The sequence below is a fragment of the Falco rusticolus genome, chromosome 1, assembly GCF_015220075.1.
Source record: "Falco rusticolus isolate bFalRus1 chromosome 1, bFalRus1.pri, whole genome shotgun sequence".
In the NCBI taxonomy this organism is placed as follows: Eukaryota; Metazoa; Chordata; class Aves; order Falconiformes; family Falconidae; genus Falco; species Falco rusticolus.
Window position 1 is genome coordinate 100803434 of NC_051187.1, and position 27875 is coordinate 100831308.

Here is a 27875-nt window from a genome sequence, read left to right on the forward strand (position 1 = left end):
ACAAAGAAGGTATTAGTCTTCTAAATATCCAGCGGGTGTACCCAGCAATACACAGGCCCAAAAGCTTAGTAACCACTCAGCGTGTGAGACCTGCACCTTAGAGTTTTACCTTTAAAATTCTCCTGTGTTTTCTCTCATGCTCAGTTTCCCTCTTCCCTTTCCCCCCTCCCCTTTTTTTTAAAATAACACAACTTAGAAGTCTATGTACACCTTCAACTAACAAACCCCTAATAAAACTTCATGCACCTCTCAACATTCTTTGTGCCACATCTGCAAGCCAGTGGTTGCATTTCACCATATTTCACCAGCTGGCCAAGCACTGGAAGAAGCTGCCCAGAGAGTCTGCCCAGTCTCCATCCTTGGAGGTTTGCAAGACCCAGCCAGGCAGAGCCCTAAGCAAGCCAGGTCTGGATTCAGTGTTGGATGTGTTTTGAACAGGAAAGGTTGGACTGGAGACCAATGCAAAGTTCCCGGTTGCCTGGTTCCAAGAAATGACAAAGTTGCACAGAATGTGGCATGGTATCAGTCAACGTTAATTCTTTGAAGTGCTTAGAGGGATAGTTTCTGCTTTTTAGTTGCAGAAGCTGACCACTTTCACAGTGTCCAGTCAATGATAAGTAATATGATTAACCGTAAATATGTTTCAGTATTGTGGGAAAAAAGGGTTAATTACAAAAGGGAATGCAAGCCTGGTTGGATCCATAGTACAAGCCACACACACTAACCACTCAACTCAGAAAAAGATTGGGTTAGAGTCTGTACTAGCACTTTTTTTCCTTTTTTCTTCACTACATTCATGTATCTTACTCCCTTTCTAACATTCATTTGGCCATGCTACTGAACTCAAATGTAGCTTGATTCAATGCAGATTGTGGCTCTTCTTTCCCTAGCAACTGTTTGTCCAGCTTTTGCCACGATGATATAAAAAAAAAAATAATCTATGAATCCCACCCAACTAATCAAGGTAACTAAGCAGATGGTAAATTTTGAGAGTGAACAGTGTCAAAGGCATCCATAATTCTGTCTGTACTTCCTAGGTATCTATACTTAAAATTCTGACAGAGAAGTAGGCAAGCCAATTACATCCACATTACTTGTAGAAGTGTGCCCTCAGCCAATCCACCTTCGGGCCTGTGTCCCTGCCTGGGAGCCAGCTGGCTCATCCCAGATTTGGACCAATATGCAGACTTGCATTTAGGCTACGCAAACAATCTTGAGGGCTGGGCTCAAGACTGAAAACAACAGAGAAGGACTAATTTCCCACAATTTGAAGAGGGGCAGAAAAACACCCAGCATGGAAAAGAAACAAAACCATCAGGAGACAATGTCTGTGAAGCAAAGACTTTTTTTTTTTTTTTTTTTTTTTTTACCGAAGGATTTACAATCTAGTATCAAGGTGCCATTATCTACAGGTAGTGCTCAAGCAAACTGTCATGTTTATCCTAAACTCTTCCTCATGCCTAGGACACCCTCTGTCCTCTCATGTCCCCCTTATGAAACTCAACATTTTGCAATGTTTAGAAACATTTCTAAATGTTTCTAGTGGAAAGTGGAAGCTGTGTTGATGACTCCTGCCACTAACACTGGGTTGGTGATGAGATGTTTCCAGGCACTCCCCCCATCTTCCAGCATTCATCCCTGCTTTACGTTCCTTTTCTATGCTTGTAGGGTTTTTTGAGACAGGGACTGCTTTTTCTGTATTCGCGAGCAAAACAGACTCTTTGCCATTAGTAGGCTTTATGGAAAAGCAAATAAATAAAACATGACTTAACACTGCTGAAAGTAAACATTCAGAGACAGAACAAGGGGAAAGAACCCTCAAAAAGATTATGAAAAGTTCATTTCTAGAGAGTCCTCAAACAATGCTGATATCGTTGCTTCAATGACATCCACACAATCTTCGAGGAAAATGAAAGCTTAAGGAAAGCTCTGAAAAAGTCACAGAAAAGTGTGGCACATGCAGTACAATTTGCAGTTTGAATGTGCAGTACAAATTGCAATTGAAGAGCATGGCAAGGGACTAACTTAACAACAGACTCAAAAGAACACATGTTGGATCCTGTTCTATTCTCAAGTACCAAGAAAACACAGAAAAAGCAAGGTTGTTATCAAAATGAACTGGGTCACACTTACTGAAGCTTTATAAGTTTTTTTACCACTGCAAGCGAAAAATTCTCATTGCAGTAAACCTAAAACCAGAGGTAAACAATACCTCTATTATGTTTAGTTTCTAGCAGCAGCGCAGATTTCTCTGAAGTGATCAAGGTTGATTATTTTTATTTTTCTTAATAGTCAGCGCTGAAACAAAGTTGTTCATTAACAGGCAGTAATTTGTGTTTCCTTGTACTGGACCGTCTAACCAGTTAATATAGTCAAGTTTCAGGGGTGCCACACCTATAAAATAAAGTTTAAACCACTCATGTCCTAATCTCGGCTGATCAGGACATCTTCAAAACATCTGCAAATTTTGGTGCAGTGCCCAGGAATCATAATTGTTTCTGAGGTGGAGAAATTGAGATTTATTGAGTAAGACAGGGCAATACCTGGAAAATTATGAATCTTAGGAAAGATATGCTATTGCTAATAGCATTTCAAAACTCGATGAGAGTCAGCACTGTGGAATGGTGAACTCCAGGCGTATTTTTAATGATGTTTTTGATTACACTCTATTTAAAAGAATCAGCTGTCAACACTGATCATTTCCTTTTGTATAATTCATAAAGTGGTTAATTTCAGAAGCAAAAATATTATGGGTTTGAGTAATTGGCTGCTGAAGCACAGTAGGTACTAGATCTCCACATCTGGTGACTGGGAGCACATACTTAGCCTGCTACACACTCGCTCAAAAACGTACTGTTTGAAAGAATGTGCTTCCACATGCAGGCTTTCTGCCTGAAGCAGGGGGAGAGAAAACCTCCCCAGTGAGCACAGAGGCCTTGCAATAAATACATTGCCCCATGTACAGCAAGCGTGATGGCTCTCTGTCCTTCTCTAGAGGCAATATATCTGTTTAGGCTTGGAGCAGAGCATGCAGTGAGGTCATGTAACGGTGAGCAAAACCATACCTGTCTGTGGGCTGCAGTGCTCAGGTCTTTATTTACAGTGGTCCCGCACTGTGCCACCCAAATGCAATAATGTTCTGCCAAAAGCGTCAATCAGCCCTATATTGCCACAATTTTATGCCATTACACAGAAACTCAGAAACTTAGACCTGTGGTCTCCAAGGCACTAATTTTTCAACTTTTTCCGTTTCTGAGCATCTAAAAATTTCTCCAGAGGAGAGAGCAAATTCACTTACACTCATAAACGGGTTTTCATTCCCATTATCTTGTTTGCAGACATCACCCTGAGATCTCAGCCAAACCAAACTGATGACCATGGTGACTGATGCGATCAGTGCTCTACCAGCATGACGCCTCACACCCGTAGGCTGTTCTTCCAGCGTCACTGCTAGCACAGAGCTGTGACAGACACACATCCCAATAGCTGAGCCAAGAACAGTGGCAACCAGTCTTTCAACCTTCTCACCTTAGAGCCAGGGCCTCGTCTTTGCCCATGACATGTAGGGACATCATAACAATAAGCCTCCTATTAACTATGCCCCATTTATGCTATTAGAACATACTTCGATACCAATTCTTTGCATTTAACAAATATGCTCAACAAAAGCTTTGCTTGCTGTGGTTGTCGCACTTGGTATCCCTGCTCAACAGCTACTCTGTGTTCTGATGTTTGCATACATTTCCTGCCTCGGATTCTGAAGGCTAATGGTGATACAGCCAGAGGGCTATAAACACATAGAGGACAGTTGGTCTGTCTTACTGACTTGCTGGTGGTATACAGCACTGGAAGCCACAAACAGAGAACACGCATGAAACATTCAGATAAGCATTTAAGAGTCAGTTTTAAATACACCTTGTGATTGTGTGCTGGGAAACTGGTTCTTGTAATCACAGTGATAGATAAAGTTGTAATGGGATTATTTGTGGATTTTCTTTGTGTTTGCATATTTAAGAGAAATACATGACTGAATTCTAAACACAGAGTCACTACAGTTCAGTGAGAAAAATCCTATACTACTACACATTACCAAAAAAAATAAAAATCAAGAATGCAATCTTTCAAATATCTATCTGTTTGTATAAGTATTACAGAAAAGATCGTATTGGTCTTCTGCTAAATCCTATCTGCTAATCATTTATTCAAGGAAAAAAACTTAACAGTAAAAGCAAACCTTTTCTCATGCAGCAATGGATCTGGCAACTTCAAAGTGAATTCTTGCTCTCACAACCAGCATTTTCCATTTTTTGGTGGGCACCTGTAGAACACACACATTTCCTAACTGCTAACGCTGTGTGTGTCTGGTGGGATCTGAACGTCAAACTGGGCCTGTTTCATTGATCGCCAACAACAAAAATTAAGCAGCCAAACTTTGCTCTGTGCAATTTCAACCATTTTGAATGGGTGGCTGGGACAAAGAGCAGAAATTTGTCTTCGAAACGTAATTTAGTTAACAGTTGAGATGGAGATCCAAGATACAGAATATTTTCCAAATCATTTTCTCACAGAATGCCTTTGCAGGATTACAAATAAATGCTATTTAAAACTTACTTTAGTTATGACATGAAATACATGGAACCCCGACTTTCTTCCTCTGAACTGTAAAAAGAAGTTTTGCTCTTTTTAGAGCACTTCAGGAACTCAAACGTGGTATTTGACTTGACCTCTGGACTCAGTTGGGCTCCTCGCACATCTTACTTTCCACAGTAGCATTTCTGCACTGCCCTTAAGTTCCCACCTCAAGCCTAATGTTTGAAGTATTTCACAAATACATAGGCAGCACCTTTCCTGGCAGTAACTCTTTGTGGGTGGGAGGTAGCCACTTCTGTTAGAGGGCTTAATGTCAATACATACACATCTTTTCCAATTTAAAACAGTGTCATACAAAATCATTGGAGAAAGTATCTCAAATTTTCAGAGAGAGAGTTTTGAAACTCATCTGCTTTCAGGTAATTTTCTAACACAGATGTGTTTCAGTCTCTTTATGCAGCACACTAACCTTTACGCTTAACAGTACAGGCAGTAGGGTACGCTTTTTAGTAGGTGCATGTCACAGAGGTGTCATTTGGAGGTCGCTGCATTTCCTAGTGCTGCTGGCTCTACAAGCACAGCACTGGGTTGTCACTGTGAAGGGAGTCATACCTGTGCTTCACTTCATGACCTAAAGGCAGCAATTTTCCTCATTTTAGCGGAGCAGTTTGGGGCACTAATTTAGGTATCTTGTACGCTTTCATAACATCAAAATGTACCTATTTTAATGAACAGAACCATCTAATCATCCATTCCTTCATTTTTTATTACTGACTAGGTCAAAATTGATCACAATTATTCATAGATATCTCACAGTTCTTACACTTGTCTTATACTTGTCTACCCACAGTTTTTGATGCCTCTCAGTCAGGTGTAGTTGTCAACTACAACTTTCACAGGCCGGCCCTTTTTCAGTCTGCCACAACTGCAATTCTTCCTTTCCCATTGTCACAAAAATATGCAGACTTAATACTGCCAAGTGGCAATGTGGGGTGCCAAGGTGGGGAGTTTTCTCCACGGAAACATTTCCCCCCCCACCCCCAGGTTGGTCTTCGCACTGGAGGGAGATTCGAAACAATGTGGCTACATACTCATCTTTTTATACACTACCATTTCGCGTCACCCGTTTCCTAAAACTATATCCTCTGACTCCAAGCCTGCCTCGCGAACATTGCATCCATTGCTAGCATTTTCTCTGTCATTTCCTACATGAAGTACTCTTCCCAGAGTGAAGCAGACGATGCCACAGAACCTCCACCTGCCATGTCCATGAAGTGACTGAGAGAGTGGAGCACTGAGCAGAGAAGAGCAAAGCAACATGTCCAAGAGTTGATAGGAACCACACGGTTTTATCTACGATGCTTTTCCTAAAACTGGATAAATAGAGAGCATTACTACCCTCCCCATACTGAATGTAAAACGCTGTCCTGTTGAGATTTTTCATAAAGCCAGGCCAGAATTTCTGATATTTTTATGTTCAGAGTCTCTGAACTTCAGCAATTAGAAAATGGTAATTAGTTAATTATATAGAGAAGTCTGACATTTACTGCCTGCAAGTAGCTGTCACCAGTGGTTAGTGCAGAACAATGATTCTGAAGAGAAAATCATTGACCTCAATTTCCATGAGCATGTGACAAAAAACATAGTCATAACATCATTAGCCCAAGATAAATTGGAAGTCTCCAGCAAGATTCAGTGTCTCTGGAAAATACTGCATAAAATACCAAGAGTTAGCAATCTACTATAATGTTTTAGTAACTGACAATTACTTTTCCCTAATATTAGAGGCTTGGGAAGAGGCATGCTGCTTTCACCATCTCAGGAATGTTTGATTCGTTCCCAGCATAGCGCTGAGTGACGTAACTCTGCTTATTAGCAGCTACATCAGTCCTGAACATGCTGTACACAGGAGGCGAGGCAAGTCTTTAGAAATAAACAATTAGAAGGAAATAAGTTACAGACAGGACAAAAGAGCAATACAGAAGCTGCACCCAAATCATGCTTTTCTCATGAGGTTTGAAAGTCCTTTCACAAACGTTAATGTAGTCATCCAATAACGCTATCCAGGGGGCGGGAAGAAAACCCACCAAATCCCATAAGCTCTTTCAGAGAAGGAGCAACTTCTGGAGAAACAAGAATATCCTTTTGGATATATTTGCCTGTTTGGTACCCAGCTTGACTGACTTTCAAGTGCCAAGAACACACACAGCTGCTCCAAATCAGAGTGAGCTGCAGAGACAGGCACTGCTGAGCTGCAATCTATCAAGGGGCCACCTCAAAACAGGGCACCCCTAAAAACCTGGCACTGCATAGATGTCTCTCCGAGCACTTCTCCCAAGTGATACAGAACCACACTTCTCTGCTCTGATAACGCACTAGTGAGGGAAGGATTGTTGGTACTTGATTGGAATATAGGTGCCAAAAATTCTCTGACATCCAGAAGTCTGGAAACTCATGAGACAGGGAGACACAGCTGGAGCAAGCCCCATAGCATCCTTCTGAGGTGATCCCCTCTCCTCAGATAGCTTTCTAAGTCCTGTTTCTGTTCTATCACCTTTCCCCTGCTTCAGCATCTTTGGAGAGCAGGAATTGCCATCAGCTCCTGAGGCAAGGGTATACTTCCAAAAGGAACAGCAAAGAAGCAGAGAAGTTTTTGGAAATCATTGTGAAACTCCATGTTACCAAGTTACTCAAGCCTGCACCAAGCTATTAACTGAAAAAATCTTTGAGCATTTCACTTTTCTAAGTGAACAGAATGATTCACAGGAACTTTCTGGGGTGGGAGATAAGGGGGCAAAGAAAATTTGAGATTTTTAGTCATAGAAGTCAGCAAACAAGCAGGATGAAACTGGAGGAAGAGCAAGCAAAGGTTAGGGCCCACACTGCCTCAGCCATACATTATACTAAAAGTAAATCAGTTGCCAGGAAAACATTTTGTCAGCCAGAGTGACGGCAGAAGAAACCACTCCCAAAAAACTGTATCAGTGCAAAACAATGCTTATTCCACAATAGCTCTCAGTGGAGAGGGGAGGTAAAAAAATGAAGAGCTCTGAATGAGCACAATTACCAACAGGGCCCCAGCAACTTTTCAAAGACTTGTCACTCATCTTGTTAAACTCCTAAAGCTAGCAGCACAGTGGGTCAGGGGAGAACTGGATTCCCCTTCTGCAGGTGCAATTTTGCATACAGAAAATTAATTCCAGATACAAGCCAGAGTACTTGTCCATCTCTAGAATATAAGCCTGTAGTTTGACTGACGTTCACTTGCTGAAAATCCCACCTGCAGTTCAACTGTGGGTTAAAAATGGGGGGAGCTTTCTCCTGGAAATCTGTGCCACTCTCTGTGTTCTGTCCCATTGCCGCATACGTGGCGATACACTGGGGCATGAAGAAATAATCCTACATCTTGAACTTATGCAGAGTATTTTAGACATGTAATTCATGTATGCCGATTATTTGTGATAGATGAAAATATTTTTTCAATTATCAATTAAACTTAAAGGGAAGAAAAACATCTGGAAAAGTCTTTCGTGTACTTGCAAATACAGAATTTTGAAAAAGTATGAAGTCTTTGGGGATGTCAAATTGTTTAAAATTGCTGATAAATCACACTTCCAATTACATTTTTTCCCCTCAATATGCACAGCACTGGAATCTGAGGAAAGCTCAAGATCCAAAACTTCTGTAGAAGTAATCAAATATCACAGCTGGCTCTAAAACAGTGTTGCATGCTATTGAGGTTTACTGCCTGGGATAATTTCAATTAGTTTACATCATTACCAAACATCTAACACTTTCTGAATTGATGCTTGGTATGAGGAGCAGGATCTCAGTGCAGCGACACACCAAGTGTGCTATCTTGGGCATGTATATCACCTGAGGCTTGATTTTGCAAGGATCCACAAGTGCCCCAATCCCAGTGGTCACAGCCCTGGGCAGATTTCCCAGGAAAGCTCTACACTCAGCCATGGGAGCTTGGACAAACATTTTCTCTAACAGGCTAAACTTTTCTATTTAATTTTTCGCAACATGAAACTGAAGACAAAGTGGTAAGAAAAACTCGTTACTAGCACTTACAGCACAATAGAGTAAATACAACCTACTTTCTGTTTTATGTATGGAACGCTGCCAAAAAGACAGGTAAATCACTATAAAAAGGGTCCTTCTTTGCTGCTATCTGAAAATGAATGGCACTTATCAGCAATAACAACTCCCTGCAGTTTATTAAGCCTCACTGGCCGTATTCTGGGGTGCTCCAGTCCAGTTTTTCTGGAGAGAAGAGGGCTGCTCCACAGGAACACACAGGCATCTGCTTTGCAAAGAAGGAATGCTACAGTCTCAGTCACCAAATCTGTGCTTCATGTTTGCTACGTAAACGTGCCAAGAACCACAGCAAGTCAAAAGAGCAGCTAAAGCATCTCCAGCTCTACTACATTGCTCTGGCTGTGCTCTACTGCAGGCTCTCAGCTTCCAGAGACTCACTGCTGGTGGTCAGTAACACATCCAAACCCAAGATGAACTCAGCCGTACTTCGTAGGGGCTACGTGAAGCAACTAATGCCGCGGCAGTCAATACAGGAAAGAAAGATCTCTGATGTTAGAGGGAGGATTCAGAATTGCAGGCTCTCGAGACAAGTGAATCACAGGGAAGCGCAATATCCCCTGGTGAAAACAGACTGCTCTGACTGGCAAACCAGAGCACTTTGAAGAGGACAATGATTGCTGTTCAGAAAGCCTCTCCGGAAGAATGAGAACAGATTTCTTAGACTGAAAAAATTAAAAAAAAAAAAAGATTAAAAGGGCTAGCAAGCTAGAATAAAACTCAGGCTAAGAAAACAACAGATGTAACACAAGGAAACAGATCACAAGTTCCCCACAATGGTGCTCCTCCTGCAGAAGAGCAGCTCTGCTTGTTCTGAGCATGGTAAGGAATAAGGAAGACAGACAGACAACCATTTCCATCTGCATGTCCTTTTCCCACCTGCTTAGATGTGCTTCTGTCACAGCACATCGCAGACCAGCTATGTCTGTCTACATACATTCCAGCTGCAGAACGGCACATCTTTAGGGAAACAGATCCTGGTCATACACCAAGAAGGGAAGAGGTTTTCTCCCCAGTGGCAGCAGGTATCAGGCACACTAACTGACAGCCCGGTTTAACCACACTGATTAGAGCAGTGTCATACAGATGAGTATGCTGTTTATTGTCATTACATATCATGGACTTGAAAAAGCTGCAGCCCAGGCTGGGTGCATGGGGAACTCAGTAGGACTTAATGTGTACCTCCCACCAAAACACAGCCTAGCCAAAAAGAAGGTGCAAGAGAGGAGGCCTATATTGGAATTACAGAGGCTTTCGAGCCCACCAACACCGTTATACATCGAGGTTTCTGCTAACAATTATTCACTCCATTAACCATATTGTTTTTTGTGGACAAAAGGAAGCCGTATCAGCAAATCTCATGTTTCCTGGCTTAACTCCACGCTGATCAAACAGGCCCACAAGTAATAGCATACCACTTGGCATTTTGTGGCCAACAGCAAGGTTCCTTCTCCTGAGGCTGACAAAAGACACAACTCACACAGCTTCAAGAGCTAAGTACCTCTTTTTATTCCTCTAAAGGGATTAGCAATCTGCCAGTGACAGAGTACATTTAACTGACAGCTTTGGGGCCAGCCACAGCAGCGATGCAATGCTGGGGGGAATATGGAGAGAGGGATGAGGTGATGGCTGTGCTCATCCATAGGAAGCTCTCCCATAGGAACAGGTAAATTACTAGCAAGTGATGCTAATGGAGATAATGGAGAGCTGCAGTGTGTGTGTCCCCACACTCCCAGTGAAGCACTCAGGGGTCCAGGCATTTTACATGTACAGTCTAAATAACAGAGATCGCTTCCAAAATCACCAGTTTCTACAGACATCGTGATTATTAAGCAAGAATATCTAAACTAGCCTGGGTGCCTCTCTGCAATGGCTTTTGGCATTGCTTTTTAAAAACAAAACCATTCTAAATAGATAGTATGGAAAGTGGCATTCATTTTATTTGAGGCATATTATATGTATGTATGTATGTACAAATATATCCTAATAGATGGTTTTTACTCCAGTGAGCTTACCAACTGCATTGATAAGACAAGCAAAGGGTGGAGGGGGAGCAGAAGCACAAACCTGTGAAGCAACTTCCCCAAAAATCACAGAGCAGCTGAGCAAACAAGCCAGTAATAAAATCTTGGTCTCCCAATTCCCAGCCAAATATCATATCTGCTAGACTGTACTGCTTCAACTTGTCTGGAAACACTATTTGCATGCATGGACCAATGAACTTATTTACCATTAGAACTGTGCACAAGGTCTGACAGACTGTATAATTTTTATGTTTAATAAAAAGAACAGTAGCCTTTTTTTCCTTAGAGGACTGACTTTGGAGTTACTTTTCCACTGAACTGTACTTCTGTTGGATTACAGTGTTATCTAACAGGCAGCAGATTGTTTATATTCTCATCTTTTTCATCAGCTTCAGGCTTTGAAATCACTTGAGCTCTCTGTGCATCACTGTGCCCAGGGATAAAGCCAGGACAGTAATATTTGCGTGTGAATTTTAAGCAGCAGTATGCCTGTAAATCCAAGGCTATTTTTAAGTCCTTTGAAATTCTTAGGTGTTAAGATTTCTCTTGAGCCTGAGTGACAACTAAAAAACTGAGAAAAGGACTAGGGAGAAATCACCTTGGCCACCAGGTCCAGCCCCCTGGGACTCGGGACAAACACATGGGTGGGTATGACAGGCCAACCCATGGCCGAGTCAACCACAGTCTGAGTGCTTCCAGGGCAGCTGCCTTGCTGAAGCTGGGACATATGGGTGCCCACTAAATCTCTTGGCTTCTGCAGGGAAATAACCATCTCCAGCTGCAACTGCAATTAAGCCATCAGAAGCTGTCGTGTTTGACCTCCCAGGCTGCCCTGGGGGTTGAGCTCCATGTCAGCCTTTCCCCTGTGGAGTCATGTCCTCGCCAGCGAAACCATCACACACTCACTCCTCCAGCAGCCCTCAGCAGTGCTGAGTTTCATGGCTCCAGGCTCTGTGAAGACTGCCCCCTGCACCTGGCAGAGCCAGGAGGGCTGACAACACCTGTGCATGAATGCACTGGGAAGTATATTCCTGTTCCCTATGCTGCCACCACCACCTCCTGCACCATCTCACCAACTCTGGCCACATACAGCCTGACAGAGCACAGAGGCTGATGCCGGGAATCTTATTGCTCTGTTCCCAAACAATGCAGCTCAGGGCCTGGGGCTGTGTGCGGCATGCCTGCTCTCCAACCCACGCAACCACAGCTGCCTCCCCTTAAGACAGGGTGGAAACAGGCTGGGGAGTGCTGTGGTCACACCTCAAAGCAGAGGCTACACATACCTGGGAACTGACCTAGACTGGAACTTCAGATTCAACCCCAGGTCCTCCAGTTTTGGTGCAGCCATTGAGATGCCTAGTTCAAAAGATGCATTCACAGCATACCACCCAAGGAGACCAGGGGAGACCAAGGGTATTTCCAGCATGTTCAGACCACGTGCTGGCTTCATGTTATAAAGACCAGGTAATGTTTTCTCCACCATCATCAATATCTGTGATCATCAATAGGGAAGCCACAATCATAACACAATCCGCATTTATAGATGAGAGACTAATGCTGAAATCTCCCTGACCCCAAGCACTTGGGTCTGTAGTGGCTGGGGCTAAAGGGAAAGCTCTGCTTTTCCAGAGTGCAGCTACATTCTTTCTGAAGCGTATCCAGCCAATTAAAAGCAATTTTCAAAATTTTTCTAGCCCTATTTCTAGTTAAAAAATAAAAGATCAACATGGAAACTCAATCTTCAATTGAAATTAATGGGATCAAGATGGATCCCTGAATTACTGCAGTTGGTGACAGCAGAGCTGAAGTCCACATACACACAAGAAGTAAATTAGCAACTCTCCTCAATTACAGTAAGTTCGTAAAACATACAGCAGATTTGTAAGCTTTTAAGGATGTAAATTCAGAATAACAAGCCCTTGTCTTTAGATAAGGGAAGACAAAGTAGGATTAGATCAAAGCCAGCATTTGAAAGTTGAGTGATTATTTTTAATAGTCTGTAACATGAGCATTTCAAAACATATAATTCACTTTAAGTGTAGCAATTTTCAAGCCAAATCAATTTTTCAAGCTGAAGTTCTAGAAATGTTGATCAGGGGGCACCTTCAGGCTGAAGAATCTACTGCTTTTCATAGTAGGCACATCTGATTTCAGTGACAATGGTCACTTTTTTGCTCTTGGTCTTTGGTTCCAGAAAAGAACCTGAGACAGCTGTCCCCATGTTCTGTTCAACTGCCCTTGCTGCTTTTGGAAAGCGCACATTTTCTGGCAAAGTTATCCCTAGATATGCATTTAAATCAACCCTGGCAGATGTCTCAAAACCTGCTAGCAAAACATCTCCCATATAGTGGATTTCAACAGGATACTCTCTTCACTCAGCAGTGCCGATGATAAAAACCAAATTACAAAGCACATTGTGTCATATACTGTCAGACCTGGCCTCTCATTCCCTCTCTGCCCTGGCTCACATCAGGATATCTCCTTGAAGATCAGGGTTTTGCAGCTTTTTTGTCTACTAGAAGCTCACATATAAAAATACAGCTACACCAGAACTCATACAAAATAAAATCCTATTTTTGATGAAGACTGTTTAAAGGTATCCAGTGCTTTCATACTAATTCAAAGGAAAACAAGGTATCTCAGGAGGAGAAAAGACTATCTACTGTGCCAGGGAAACTTCTCAGCAGCAGGTCAATTAACATCATTGCCTTTCATTCCAAGTGAGTTTAGATTAATGAAGATGCAAAGCAGAAATTCACACAGCTGTCAGCTGGGAGTGGCAATGCCAGACATACTCTGAGGACATCTCAAGGGGGCCTGTCAGATCACAGAAAGGCTTTCTGAGAAAAGCGAGAGCAACCTGGGAACCGCAGCTCCTTTGGAAAGTACCCATGTACTTTAAACCATGTGCTCTGTGGCCTGCAGTATTAACACCGCTCATAGAATCACACAGGTTGGAAAAGACTTTTAAGATCATCAGGTCCAACTGTTAACCCAGAACTGCCAAGTCCATCACTAAACCATGTCCTTCTAGTCAGAGACTGGGCATTACTGCTGGCTCAAGGGACAGGTTGCTTTTCTGTCCTAGATCTTCATATGCGGTGGGAACCAAAAGCCAGTGTTAAAGCCTACAAACACATGAATAAAGTAGCCACTGACGGTCAGTCAAAGCAGTGATGACTAGTCCTGCATGCATATAGGCAATATTCAGGTGGAAACATAGTATATTTGTGTGTATTTGCCCCAATTTCAGGGCCAATATAGTAAGTTTTTATACATCTGTTATTAGACATATCAGGAAAAATAAAATTTGCCAGGGCAAAGCTTCCACTATGTCTTTGTGTTGCCATAGCATCCATGGAGAGCTCCTAACCAACAGAAGTCACTGCACTTTGTAAGGAGCAAAGAGGTATCAGAAAGGCTGTGCCTGCCAGAAAACTGACAAAGGTAATTGGATATGACTGGGGACGTAGTGATCCTGAAAGTCAAAATAAGTCTCACTAGTATCGACCACCAGAGGAAGGCAGGATATAGGGGCAGATGTAAGATAACAGGCTTTTGCACGCATCTTTAACTGAACATTGGTACAGGGGAAAGGATGCTGGAGTGACCAAGGTACGATACACAGGTCGGAAAGAGAACTTTACCTGTGTCAATGCACAGAGAAAGCCACAGCTCAGGAATGACAGGTGAAAAGAACGTGCAGAGCACACTAACTGCAAAGACATGATAATAGGGCCAAAGTCCAAGACAAAGCCCAGGCCACCTATGTACAGAGGCCACTGTATAGATGTACTGCCATTGTAACCAAGGGGAAAGAAAACTTCCCTCAGCAAACCTCTAGGGGATTTTTACATACAGGACAGACACATACATACACACAGGAACATGTAATAAATCACACACCTAGTAAGAGTTCTACATATCAGTTCCCTCTTAAGAACATGAGCACAATACTTATTTATCTATAAATACACTATTGACTGAAGACACCTAAACAACGGGCCAACTGTTCCCTGAGTTTCCATAGATCTTGGAATCAGGAGCCCTTGCCCTGGGCACAGGAATGCAGCCAGTATTCAGACTGCACTCAGCTCCAGTGCAGCTTCCCCAGCACGTGCTGCTAACAGAAGCCAGCATGCGGAACCTGAAGGTCTCATGCTCTCTTAATCAAAAAGTGAATTTTACCTTTATTTCCACAAAAAACACCTCTTTCAGTAAAGATGGAAGATTGCAGAGTTTCACAGCTCCATAATACAGCATTAAGCAGCCAAGCACTCAGACATGCTCTGCAGGTACCAGTGGCCTGTCCGAGCCACAGCATCTCCCTCCTGCCTACAGAGCCCCAGCAGCATCTTCCTCCTTTGGAAGCTCTCTGCTTTGCACGCAGTCCTGGGAACCCCATCAATGAGGAATTGGTTTTCCTTGTTATTTCATTCATGTTGCTGAACACACTCACCTGCTGGGAGACTAAGCACCTACACAGTCCAAAATAAAGGATTCTACACTGATCTCCAACAACAAAAAAAAAACCAACCCCAAAACCTAAATGGGCATTAAAACAGAAAATCCCCAGAACGCAGCCACCTTTGTGAGCCAAGAGCCCAGTGTCAGGGTACCCACAGATCCTCATCACCTTGAACAGAGATGCCTGGCACTCCACTCATCTTCTGTTCAACGGCCCCAGAAACTCAGGCCATGCCCTGGCCCAGGCTATGCTTGCATTTGCGCGGTGCTTGGCCCAGTACCCTACTACTGACCTTCAGACCTACCTCGTCCCTGTGAGCTGCTCTGGTGACCACGGGCTTGTGGCTGACCCTGGTTATCATCACCAGACCTGCACCGCTGCTCTTGCTCAGGTATTGGGAGACCCAGCTGGTGAGGTCCCTTCCCTGCCCTGCCTGCTGTGCTGCCAGCCCCAGCTCCAGGCTCCTTGCCTTGGCAGAAATTCTTTCAACTTCTGCTGCTCCCTGACACCTAGGGAAAATCACACAAGGGGGGCTTACTAAGCTTGGAAGTAACACAATTTTAAAGATTTAAAGTTTTAAAGAGCTTTAAGTGGTTTGCCCAAGTTAACAAGTGATACCTGTGACCGAACAGGTAAACCAAGTCTGAGGTTTTACAATCTCAAGCTCTAACACATCCCTTCTGCCCTCCCAGACTCATCTCCCCACCTTGCAAGTCTCTACTCTTCCTGCCATCACCCCAAAGCCTGCAGAGCTGCCAGATGTTCAAAACCACAGCAGCCTTCATGGCTGCAAACTCACCAGGGATAATTACTCGATTACAAAACAGTTTCATTTGATTTGAGATGGTGGATTGTAACATGATCTGTGTATTTTATTGTGCTTTTTTTCTTTCTTTTTTTGGTACAAGTTCCCTATGCATGATGTGTAAACACAGTATAGTTTACAAATTCCTTAAACAATTGTGTAAATTATGTCTTTCCAACAGTAAACATCATTCAATCTGATACCACCTGTTTGTCTCAGCAACAGTTTATATAATTCTTTAAGAGAAAGGATTTCAACAAGAAACTTCTAAGTAATTGAAGGTAAACTGTAAGCTACCATTTGCACTTAATGAATCCCACCACTTAAACCTCTCAAAACTAAATTAAGCTTCAAAATAGGCAGCAAGCAGAAGCATGTTGCATATTCAGATGGGCACTCCAGAAAAAAGTCTACTTCGCAATCTGCACCCAAGTTCACACCCAAGAGAGGCTTACTGCGAGTATACAGACATGTTAGCCACTACACAGCAAGTTTTCTCCCCTCCCCTTTGGACTGTAATGAGAAAAATCTGCAAGAACTGCTCAGAGATGATGCAAAGCATGGCACATTGTCCCTTTCAGTAAACTTCATATTATCCGACATAAGGCTGCTCACTATAAAACCCGATTGCTCGTGTTGAGGTGAGTCAAAGATACAGTGCCTGGGGGTTTGTGTACTGTCAAAAGAGGATGGACAGAGGAAAGGGGAGCTCAGTAAAACACCACATAATGCTCAGCGCTCTGGTTTACACACTCCTCCTGCTTCCAGAGGAACTGAGTGCTGCTAGCGCTAGATGAGCATTTTTTTCCTTTCCCTTCACACCAGACATGACATGAAGTGATAACCTGCCAGATGAGGAATCCCAAGGGCTACAAGAGAGGGATACAGATTGGACAATGGAGTGTTGGACCTCACGCAGCTCACAGTGTGGTGTCCCCTCAGTGAGGCTGCAAGTGAGCCCTGCCCTGCAGATGGAGAGAGTTTCAGACTCTCGGGAAGAACTTACTGCCTCTCCGGGTTCCTAAGTGAGCAATGAGACCAAACAGTCCAAACCCTTCTTAATTTACAGCTGATGGCAGCCATCTTGCTAGAAATTAATCTCCTTTCTCACTCCCCCTCAGCCAGGAATTCCAGCATAAGCATCTTTAAACCTGTAGTTTTTACTTTTTTATTTTAAGGAATTTAGCATTTGATGAAATACTATGCTATGTAAACAAAAGCATTATCCCTAGCTATTAAACGTAAAGTCCCATGTTTTGTTGAAGAAATACCAACACCAAGTACAAACTCCCTAGATATGCCTGCAAGATATTCAGAGCCATTAACCCCTCTGTCAGACTTCCCTGACCTCTACGACAGATCAGTGACATTTTCAGCAAGCATTTCTTCAGATGTTCTGGCAATACGAATGGTCTGTTCTCACCTGCAGAGTGGAGTTGTCTGCCTGTTTTGGGACATGTGCAGGTTAGAAGCCAGGACAATAAGCTGCCCTTTAGCCTTAGAAAAGTCCTATCACTTAATCTCAATGCTACCCACCTGCAATGCTGACCACACGCATTTCACAAGCACCTTTTTAATGTTTGCTTCCAAACAATCTTAACTGCAGTTTCCAGTCCAGCTCCCAACACATTCATTCTGAAATACTGCGTATAAAAGGGATTATTCAGGAAACCTGAAAGAGCTCTCAGAAACTGAGTATTAAAGACACAAGTACAAATGCTGGAGAACATGCAAGAGAAATCCTGGACTCTCCCTCTGGTGAAAGAATTGCTGAAAACTCTAAACTGCATTTTTGATCGAGGAGATGCTTATGTTCATGCTACTCCAAAGCATAAGATAGCAATATCTTCAGGCTAAAAAAATGGAATCTAAAGCTCACACCTTGGCAAGTAACAGGCTAAGGGAACCACATCCTCAGACAATATAAATCAGCATAGCTTCCGGGCAACAGCTTCCAGTTTTAAATATATCTGCAGATTTTAATCCGATATGTGGCTGAAAAATGTGTGCACAAACCCGAACTCCAAAACTGTGCGTATGGTTATCCTGACTGGAAATCCTTCTCAGAAGTGAACAGTAACATCCAGCTGGACAGGTACCTGCATCACCAGTGTGCATCTGCATGCACAGATCATATGGGCAGGCTCACTTGCGCTAACAGGTTTAGCCTGATCTAAATAGCCAGGTAAATACAATTTTCATGTAGACTATGTGGCAGCTTTAAAGAGCTGCTCATTAAAAGCGATTGGGTAAAGTCTGCTGTTCTTGCAGATCGATTTTATTTCCAGCATGCAGCAAAAGGAGATGACCTACAGCATTCCAGAAAGAAACAGGCTTCAAAGATAATTCTCAGAGAGAAACATAGGACCAAAACGAATTCCTCCCTCCAGCAAAAGCTGCAGTAACTTCAGTGAGAGCTCAACCTGGGCTCAGGAATTCAAAATCTGTCCCACAGCATGAGAACAGTCTCCTGTACCTTGCAGTATAACAACTTTGGCACTATAAAAGGTCTTCACTGTGTACCACCAGTCACGATTGCAAGTGCGGATTTGGAGGCTACATTGCTCTCCTTCAGAGGTTTCATATTAGTGAGATCATCACTGAAAACAACAGGGCTGCACGTCCCAAGTCTTGCCATTGACAATCAATGCAGGAAGATAAATCATTCTGCTGCTGGGCTGCAGCAATCTGTTTACCAGAATTCTGGGCTCTGCTGAACAAATCTTTCCATGTTAATGAGCTCTCTGCTTTTTACTTGGTGACCATGAAATCCTTTAGGATTTTGCTTATGCCTAAAAAATTTGTGATATTCAACAAGTCTTAAATAAAGACATAAATAAAACCAACTCATGATATTCAACAAGTCTTAAATAAATAAACCCAAAAGCTACATCACGAGAGTGAGGCAGAACCAGGAAGACATGCAGTTTGTAAGGAAAAGTACTAGCACGTAAGCCCTGTGATCACCCTGCAAGAAGTGGTCAGAGTTTGAGATTAGGTTCTCTTGGGCTGCACTTTATGCAGTTATTTAAGAAGTCCAAACAAACTGACTGACACTTAGCTGCAGGCTTGTTAACATGTGGGAGGCCATTTCCAGCCCATGCCAGCATGCAGCAGGTGCCTGAGGAAACCCATACTGTTCCTTTGAAGGACCATTACCGAGAATGTTTTTATCCCACAGAGACATCACAAAAAAATTCATTTGTCTCAGAGGAACTAAGACTGACCCAAGGTAAGGGACGATGCCTCCCCTTCCTCTTGTAGCTACCATATCCTCTTCTGCTAGACCAAACCTATAAACAGTAAGGTATAGGTCTGAGAATATGTTTACAATAACATCTTACTGTCTACACACAAGCACTTGACCTGGTTGAAGGTCAGCGATTTTGATATTCTTCCACAACTTCTTCCACAATACTAGTGCCCAGGAGGTGCAATTTCATATTTTGGCAATATATCCTACCTAGTACAAATGTCTGGTCTCCATGAGAACAGTGAGGAAGAAAAAAAAAAAAGTTTGGCTCCTAAATCAGACTTCAGCTCAGCAGTAGTCAAATCATGTAAGTCCCAAGAGGCTCCACAGCCAAGACCATGGAAATCTGGCTTTTGTGTCTGCTCAGACTTCTAAATTAAAGAATGTATTTGCAGAGCAGCCATAGTAGAACTAGACAAGGAGTGTTTTTCACCCAAATAGTAAGTTACTCCAGAAGAAAAAAAAAAGTTGAAAAATAAAAAAAAGAAAGAGATTTGTAGTCAAGACATTAGGATTTATATGGAAAACATATTTCTGAAATAACACATTTCTTATCATTCTAGGCATCTGAGAATAACTCCCAAGCAAGGCATTTTCCTCTGTCTTTTGGCCACATGGAAATGACAGCAACAAAACTAAAACTGTTATGAGTTGAAGCTTGTGCACTTGCTATTAGCCATTTCTAACTTAAAATACCAATTAAATATCATTCTCATTTTGCAAAGGATAGTTTAGTCTCCCAGCCAGCAAGCAGAAACTGGCAACTACACTGTACACCTGTTATTATGCATTACAATGAAATTAAAATATTTAGAGAATTTGGCAAGTCTACACTGCTAAAACTATGCTGGTAGTTGTAACTGTGAACTGTGTAGATGAATGCTGTTCCTGCTTGCTAGAAAAATATTGCTGCATAAAAAACTACCGGTGGCCAGCAGCTGGCCTTTCAAGATAAGTATCAAAAACACGCACTTTGTGACATTTGGTCAGATGGTATGGGTGCCGAGGCTCTTGTTATTCAGCAGGAGCAGCAGGGAAAGAACCCAAGAATGGCCCCCTTGCAAGCCATGTGCACTGACCTCAATGGGTGAAGTGCAGAGCACTATTTATTCAGGTGCAATAATACAAATCTTTGTGGGTTGGTCTGCAATGATAAAACAAAGAGGATTCCAAAGAATGCGCTCCATGTGCGACTTCCTGAGCTCCACCGTAAGCACACCGCATTTGCAATATCAAGTGACAGCCAGAACCAAAATTATTGTCGTTTGGGGCCGCTGAGTGCAAAACTTGAGCAGCTTTTCAAAATGGAAAAATCTTATGGCACTGCAGAGGATAAGTGGGATGTGGGGAATAACTCGGGGACTCAATGGAGATAGGCTTTTTCTCCCTGAAGCACTTATTTCAGCTGCCCTAACCTTTTCATGTGAAAATAAACAGGACAAGCTGGTAATAAAAGGCAATTTATGTGCACTTCTTTTGTCTCCACAAACTAGCTGCACTACTGGAGTACAGGAAACTGTGTGCATCTAAACACAGTGACCGTAGCTTGTGTCATTAATTACTGTGTTTAAGACCAGAGAATTTATGAAACACTACAAGCATACATAGAGGTTAGAATTCTAGTAATGCACAAAAATATATTTCTCATCGTGAACAACAGAAACCAGTGCAGACACCTCAGCATCAATAATACCCTAGATCTGAAAATTAGTCTCAACATAAGCTTAATGCACAGAGACTTCATCCCACACACACCTGATGCTACTTCTAAGTAATCAATCATTCTTGCATTTCTGACCACCAAATGACTGCAGTTTACAGTGTCATTAAGTTATTTTAACCTCATCCACATGTTGAATAACATCCTTGTCCCAGAGTTTTCAAAAGAAAATACCTAAAGGACCAGTGGTTTCCAAACAACACAGTGGTTGTTTCATAAAGAATATGTAAACTGAATCCTCACTGATACTTTTCAGAGAAAATTACGTTCAGTAATCTTAGGCAGTTTTTCCACAAATAGATCAGAGACATATACTGGTTGCAGGTCAGCTGTTGCGCTACACCTGGCCTATTTCAAGAGCATGGAGAGTGATGAGGTGAACTTCAGCCAGCTCCAGGTATCCTCACCCATGCCTACCCCTGGGGCAGGAGAAGGCAACTCTGGGTGCTTCTGCTTCGATTCCCAGCCCTGAAAACTGGCCATCACTGGTTTCCACAAGCATGGCATTTCTGCTTTTTTTGCCGGCATCATGACCTTCTCATACCCCTTGCACCAGACCCATAATGGAATCAAAAAAGGAGGTAACGGAGTGTTCAGAGAAAGAACCCTACCAGGTATTGAATAGAACCTATGTACCTCACAGAAAAAGGAGATATAAACTGAAAAAAAAGGTACATTGAAGGTATACAGTAAAGGACCCCTACTCAGCATACCAGCATTCCTGCAATGCCTGGGTTCTTTTACTTTCACAGCTATGCATCTGAAACTATTCCAGATTGATACAGACAGTAAACACTACCACTGCTATTCCCTGACCCTGATAGCTTTGGATGCCATCTGGCAGATGAGCGCTTTTCTTCAGGGTTCAATTAATCTTAACTCCGATACGCCACCGGCAACACCTGACTCCTTCAGGTCACAGCATTTCCCACAGGAGCTATGTGCTTCCCAATACATTCTACTTTCCTTCTGACTCTTTCCATCAGGATGCTTGGCCCCCACTAGTCACAGTGTCCCCCACCAACACCAGTGTACATCTCTGCCTCATTGAGTATCTTAGACCTCCTCGTCAATACTTGTCACCTGCTTTTAACATGACACTACATAAGATTCTCAGCCTCAATAAAAATCTCCAAGATGAGCAGGAAAGACTCACTGTCAATCTAAGACATTCATTACTTGTGGAGACATTCACTACTTACAGAGTGAAAACGGGGAATTCCATGTTTCACACTCCATTTCTCTTCTGGATGTACACATATGTCCTAACTTGGAGGTCACTTCAATAATTTATTCAATCTAACCACAGACAGCAAAAGAAATATGAAATGTCAACTGTATCTGATTCTTTCCAATGCTGCTAAGAATAGGATGGAGAGACATCCTCAGGTGAAGAACAGATCAAAGTTTCGAAGTAAAAAGGGAAAGTTCAACTGGGAGTCTTTTTTGGTTTGTTTAAAGCAGGGGTCCTCAATCTGCCCCCTGGTATTTACAGAAACCCCCCAACACCACACACACCCCGCCGGGGGTTGGGGGGGGGGGGAAACCAGGCAGCCACAGATGACTGCCTGCCACTTCATCCACGCGCTGGCCCCCTGTTTAAAAAGTTTGAGGACCCCTGGTTTAAAGGGTTAGAAGCAAATGCCTGTGAACCTCAAAATTCTGAGGATCAAAGAAGGAACACCTGATGAACTATTTTCTGACATCAACTTCTCTTTCAGTAGAGCGAGAAATCTGGGCCAAAAGCATCCCAAGCTAGCTTTTAGTCAGAGCAGACTCCTGAAAGACTACGCATGAGTAAGTATTTACCCATTTTCAACTGTAATGAATACCAGTTAACTATCCACCCTCCTTCTGCCCCCAAGAACAGACAACAGTCTCATGCTTTATACCACATCTTTTCCAGCTGTGTGCCTGAAGTACAGTGGAGGAAAGATCCAGCTGAGAGTGGCATCTCCTTTTTCTTCTCTTCAGGAAAAGATGTCCTTCCACCTCTGACTTTACCTTCCTACAACTGAGGGCAAATGGAAAGCAAAAAAAGAGCTGATCCTGCAATTCCCTGTGCGTGCTCCTCAGCTAAGCACAGTGTCAAACACAGCTCTTGAGCATGTAAGCACACTTCCTCAGAAAGCAATATGAAGGCACAGAAGGATGCTATCCCTATATGGATAATGGACCAGTATTTTGGAAGTGAACAAGTAGTTCTCAAAAGGAAAAGGGGCAGGGGGGACAACCCACAAAAAAATTCTTAATTTTTTCTGTTGTTGCTTTACAGGGATTGTGTTTTTAAACGTGGGAAATAAGCAAAACAGAAAACTGCTTCTCAAGTCCATGAAATTGTCCCATTTGAGTATAATGCCAATATGCAGCTGAAAGCACAGGTCCACCAACCAGCACTGGTGCAATGCAGAAGCAAACATCAACACCAAGACCTTTTGGACATAGTGCTCCTTGGACAGCATCTGTTTTTCTAGAAACGCTAAGGAGTAAGCTAATAAGTTATGCATACCTTCGTTCTGCTATATATTTACCCCAGGCATTTCAACGCCCTTTTACAGATCACCTTTTTTTGTAATTTTTTTTATTTTATTTTATTACAGAGGGCCAGTATTTCAGTTTTTCATTTCCAAATTCTGGTCGAGTTGTCTCCACAGAATGTAGAACAGAAAGCTGTTTTCCCTACAATTTTGTTTCCAGTTTGAGCTGTGGGGACATAAATAGATACAATCCCTTAATGTTATTTTTTCCATTAATTCTTCAGCAAAAATAAATACTAATAACTATTGAAGTATGGTGAGGGTTGGAATGTTTTCTTTTATTGTTGTTTTGGGGGTTTTCCCCCCAGGAACTGCTAAGGACATGACAGAGACAGCAACTAATGTAAACTCTGAGAGTCAAATGCTTCTTCTCAGTTAACCTGTTAAATAGGCATTGGATTGAGATCACTACATTAATTCAAAAAACACTCCTGAAACAGACATATAATTGTATTAAGATTGTAATTCTTTTGAGTAGCCATCTGGAGAGATAACTATAAGCTCACCATATACACATGCTTGCAAATTTGAATGGCCTTTGATGGCAGTACCTGGGAAGACAGGATCGGTGTTGTATATGTGCAGAGACAATATGGAGACAAGCTATATGTTTCCAGTTTCAATCCGTGCTAATCTGCCAGTTAATGAAGCTATCCCAGCAGCTCAGATGGAAAAGGACTGCCTTGCTTCTTCTTTCTGCCTTCATTGCACTTAATTACAGAGAGCCATAGAAGGTTTATGCATAGATGGGACTGTCCCATCCTTACATTTAAAAATGAATGCCAGACACAAAACATCTGCCATGTTTTCATAATACGTACTCATATTTTGGCAATAGTTCAGAGTTCTGTTATAAACAGCTTGCGTGTACTAAGGCATCTTGGTAAATTGTACATTGGAGGATAGCAAGTACTGGTCCCCGACTCTCCCAGTCTCCTGCTGCTAGGGAGAGGAGTTTGCAGTCAAAGGATATGACAGCCAGCTTGCTTAGGACTAGGGTAAAACTCAACAGCTTTCAAGGTAAGGTTAGAAAACATTAAATAAAAGAAAAGCAGCATAATTAGCTACAGGAATTTTGAACACAGCTCTTTGTACAGCTCTTTCTTGAGCAGTGTCCTGAACCATACTAAAATGAAGTCAAGTTGCCATACTGAAGAAAAAAGCAAAAGAAACACAGGTATAAAATCTATGTAAAAATACTCACAAAAAACATTTTCCTGTTTGTCTATTTGAATCTGCCTTTTGCCTCTCAGCAACAGATTCATTGCCTTTCTGAACAACAGTGGAGTTCAGGCACATCCATCTATCCTAATAAGAAAGAAAAGTGCAGAGACATCAGACACAGCAGGGTACCATGATCCAGTTTTTGAGAGAGCGCTTGTCAAAAAGCTGTCAGATGAACTGGGTGTTCCTTTGTCAGAGCCGAGAGGCCCCAGTACTAGGAACAGATGTTCCCAGCTGGAAGCTTTTAAGAAAACTTTAGCCTTCTCCTACCTCATCTTGATGGCTGTCAGAAGTAAGAGCATTAGAAGAAAAGCCCAGAGGACCCCTCTGCTCATATCTGCTCATATGCTCAGTATAAGGAATTTGTCAAAGACTCAATGACTCTCTTCCATCAGGAAGTTTCCTGATCTTTCTTACACCACTTTCAGTCTAGATCATGAACACTGACATGGGTAGCATCAGCACAGGGCTTGAGAGGTAGCATCCTGTGACAAATGTTCCTGAGGTCTTTCTCAGGCACAATGAAGTTTTGGAAAATTATGCTTATGCTGTTCCTGCTGGAGTCTGTATTAAGCCATCACACTAAATATGTCTTCATCCTAAAGATTAAAACAACAAAGCAGAGGTAACAGGCAAAGATACAGCAAGTTTCAACATACACTTGCATTTTGACTGATTTCAATTAATTCTGTCTAATAAAACAAGACTTCTCTTGAAAATATCAGGAACTGGGTTTTGTTGCTTTCTTTTCATTGGCAAAGAAGAAACAGGCCCAAACTCAGATTTCTATAGTGGTCAAAAAAACACAGAGAATCAACACTGAAACATAACCTTCTCCTTCATTTAGACTGAATGGTCAGCTGTATGTGAAATACGTTTATTATCGAATCATTGTTCAGACACTGAATGTGTATACAAACCTGCGAGCATTCATCAGGATAAACTCTGCTACAAAAGCCCACAACAAAGTAGGTTTTGAAAAAGAAGAAAATGTGTACATTTCCCTGGGTAAATCAAACTGACTCTGGGAAGACTAGAGTTGTTTGATATGAATTCAAGAACTGACATTTTGATAATGCTGTTTGGCAAAGAAGCATTTACCTGACCCACTACATAGGCATTTAGACTTCATTTCTTTCAACTCCAGTGTGTTTAGGAGGAAAATTATACAGATCAAGAAAGTAACAGAGCTGGCAAAATTCAAAGACTGGATATTACAGCTTCATAGCACTACTGGCTCATATGGAAGGTGCTTCCACTACATCTGGATACATAATAAGAAGTAAATCACGAAGCTAAAATACTTTCCCATTAACGGTTTGAATGAGCACAACTAACATCAAGCTGAACACGTATTCTATCTTCATTACATTCATTGGCCTATGTATAAGTTACCAATTACAGTAAATTAAAAGCACTTGCATTGCCTGCTCTCACCTCATCATTCAGCTTATAGTTCTTTCAAATAATCACACCGAGGGCATTTGACAGAAATAAAACTTGAGATTCCAACCTATTAAAAATACTTCCTTTTGCCTACAGAAATTACAGCTTCTGTGATGTGGATCTTCTTCACCATAAGAAAACAAAAAGGGCAAACTACTCATAGCAGAATAGCCTTCACTGCTGTCTTTCGCCTTCTCCTTGCAATTTTAGTGACTTGGCAGAACGTCTTATTCTAAGGAACTAGAGAAGAATACATCTTACATTTCTAGCTTGTTGTATCATACTTATCTGCTCTTGACTGACACATCCCTGAGAAGTGATTAAAAACCACCTCTTGGATAATATAGCCCTGCTTGACGAACCTGATCTCCTCCTATGACAAGCTGACCCACCTAGTGGATGAGGGAAAGGCTGTGCATGTTGTCTACCAGGACCTTAGTAAAGTCTTGGACACCATCTCCCACAGCATTCTCCTGGAGAAATGAGCTGCTTATGGCTTGGATGGGTGTACTCCACACTGGGTAAAACACTGGCTGGGTGGCCGAGCCCAAAGAGGGATGATGAACGGAGTTACATCCAGCTGGCAGCTGGTCACAGGTGGTGTTCCACAGGGCTCAGCCCTGGGGCCAGTCCTGTTTATTATCTTCACCAACGATCTGAACGAGGGGATTGGGTGCACCCTCAGTAAGTTTGCAGATGACACCAAGCTGGGGGGAGTGTTGAACTGCACAATAAGGGTCAGCAGGCTCTACAGAAGGATCTGGACAGGCTGGACTGATGGGCTGAGGCCAACTGTATGAAGTTCAACAAGGAGAAGTGTCGGGTCCTGCGCTTGGGGCACAAGGGCCCCACGCAATGCTACAGGCTTAGGGAAGAGTGGCTGGAAAGCTGCCCAGCCAGAAAGGACCCGGGGGTGCTGGCTGGCGGCTGGCTGAACATGAACCAGCAGGGTGCCCAGGGGGCCAAGAAGGCCAACAGCTTCCTGGCTTGTGTCTGAAAGATTGTGGCCAGCAGGACCAGGACAGCGATCGTCCCCCGTACTCAGCACCGGTGGGCTGCACCTCAGATACTGTGTTCAGGTCTGGGCCCCTCACTGCAAGAAAGACACTGAGGGGCTGCAGCGTGTCCAGAGGCGGGCAATGGAGCAGCCGAGGGAACTCAGGGTGTTTAGCCTGGAGAAAGGGAGGCTCAGGGACTTTATTCCTCTCTACAACTACCTAAAAGGAGGTTGTAGGCAGGTTGGGGTAGGTCTCTTCTCCCAGATAACAAGTGATAGGACAAGAGGAAATGGCTTTAGATTGGATACAAGGAAAAATTTCTTCACCAGAGTGGTTGTCAAGCATTGGAACAGGCTGCCCTGGGAAGTGGTGGAGTCACACCATCCCTGGAGATACTTAAAAGATGTGTAAACATGGCACTTAGAGACACGGTTTAGTGGTCAACTTGGCAGTGCTGAGTTAACAGTTGGACTCCATGATCTTAAAGGTATTTTACAACCTAAACAATTCTATGATTCTATGTATAAACCGAGATTTCAATGCCTTCTTTGCCTGTTCTTAATGCAAAAAAGTACTCAGGACCAATTCTGCAGGAACAAGATTTTCTGGTCCTGACAAAAACTGAGCCTCTGCAGAGAGATGAAGGTACCACCTGGTGACAGCTGAGACGTTAATTCTGTATTTGTTAGGAGAGAGCTGGTACAAGTGT

At 42.6% G+C, this 27875-nt stretch overlaps 1 protein-coding gene and 1 long non-coding RNA gene across 2 annotated transcripts in view; both read right to left on the reverse strand.

The window, feature by feature from the left end:
* The window catches only part of CFAP299 (cilia and flagella associated protein 299), a 223832-nt gene that overhangs the window by 84153 nt on the left and 111804 nt on the right, over positions 1-27875 (reverse strand). The window lies entirely within an intron of this gene.
* Positions 22567-27682, reverse strand: LOC119154346. Its single transcript, XR_005106440.1, has 3 exons — positions 27580-27682; positions 26531-26535; positions 22567-22579 (listed from the first exon to the last, which is right to left on the reverse strand). It is a non-coding gene; the product is annotated as an uncharacterized LOC119154346 (long non-coding RNA).